This window comes from Penaeus chinensis, chromosome 5, assembly GCF_019202785.1.
Source record: "Penaeus chinensis breed Huanghai No. 1 chromosome 5, ASM1920278v2, whole genome shotgun sequence".
In the NCBI taxonomy this organism is placed as follows: domain Eukaryota; kingdom Metazoa; phylum Arthropoda; class Malacostraca; order Decapoda; family Penaeidae; genus Penaeus; species Penaeus chinensis.
The window spans coordinates 31734140-31735581 of NC_061823.1; the positions used below are offsets into that span (position 1 = coordinate 31734140).

Here is a 1442-nt window from a genome sequence, read left to right on the forward strand (position 1 = left end):
ACTCCCTCTCTCGCTCCTACTCCCACTCTCACTCTTACTCCCTCTCTTAAACTCACTCCCACTCCCATTCCCTCTCTCGCACCTACTCCCCCTCTCACTCTTACTCCCTTTCTTATCTTAAACCCACTCCCACTCTCGCTCTCGCTCTTACTCCCTCTCTTACCCCCACACCCACTCCCACTCCCACTCTCATTTCCTTTCCCACACTATTTTCATCCCTCATCAATAATAAGCTTGACAGACGCGTCTAAACACGCCTTCCTTAATTACTTTGTCCTTGGGGGGAGGGGGGGGAGGGAAGGGGGTGAATATTTGTGGGACGGGGGGTTAAGGGGGGGATGGCAAGTCAGTGGGTCAGGAAGACGGGGTGCCAGGAATCCGGTGCCAGAACCGTGGCACTGGAGGACCCTCGTCAGCTGGTTCAGGTAAACACACTCACTTTCTTCCTCCCTCCCTCCCTCCTCCCCTCGTCCTCCTTCCCCCTCTCTCCTACCGTCTTCATCTTTTTTTTTTCCTCCAACTTTGCTACAATCTCACGCCTGGCAGTCCCAATCTATTACTAATCCCACCTACTTTCGCCGCGGAGAACAACAAACCAAAATGAACTAAGAAGCGGTATAAACAAAGGTACACCCACGCGACCACATTTCTTGGCAAAAAAATAAACACAGCTAAATACAATACGGCCAAATCCACCCATGATGATTTGTGATTATCAAATATTATCATGAATTATTATTAGTATTATCATCATCTTTCCTTATCAATTATCATAAGCAATTATTAAACAATAGTTAGAACAAAAGACAGGGATTATCAGATAGAAGTCAAAATGATAATAATTCATAATCAAATAAAAGTGAAGAAATATGGTCGGTCATTTTCAAAGTCAAATTATAATAAGTAACCTATAAGGAGGATATAGAGAGTATACGTCACTATTTATATTAGAGTAATAATCCGTAAATATTGAAAGTTAAAATGATAATAATCCTCAAACAGATATCAGAATGACAATATGCCTTTATAAATGCCAAAGAATAACAAGTGCAACAATCAATTAGCAATAAGACTCACCGTGTAGGTAATCCGCCAAGTCTCCTCCGTTGCAGTACTGAAAAGAGAAAAAATACAAACATCAGTCAGTGATATATACGAGGCAACGAACACTTGTATCCCCTCACACAAAGACTGAGAATCTATACACACCTTGACAAGATCAAGGTAAATATGACACGGTGAAAAAAAAAAATAATAAATAAATAAATATCAGTAATACAAACAATAACAATGCCTCCTTTTAACGAGACCAATACATCCCCTCCAAGATATGTCTATCGTTAGAGCCGCCAAATAACAGCCATTATGTTGTAGCTCACGGCCACTACCCTCCGTCTATCGCGGTGAGACGAGTATCAAACTACGGCAAACACGCTTTTTTC

General features: G+C 41.8%; 1 protein-coding gene across 2 annotated transcripts in view; it reads right to left on the reverse strand.

The window, feature by feature from the left end:
- LOC125025612 (serine/threonine-protein kinase ULK2-like) overlaps positions 1–1212 on the reverse strand; it is a 25623-nt gene extending 24411 nt beyond the window's left edge. Inside the window, exon 1 of one of the 2 annotated variants that reach the window (XM_047613638.1) lies at positions 1078–1212. The gene's annotated coding sequence lies outside the window, so the exon portion shown is untranslated. The remainder of the gene's footprint in view (positions 1–1077) is intronic. The other variant, XM_047613639.1, reaches the window with a different exon arrangement.
- Between the last annotated feature and the right edge of the window lie 230 nt (positions 1213–1442).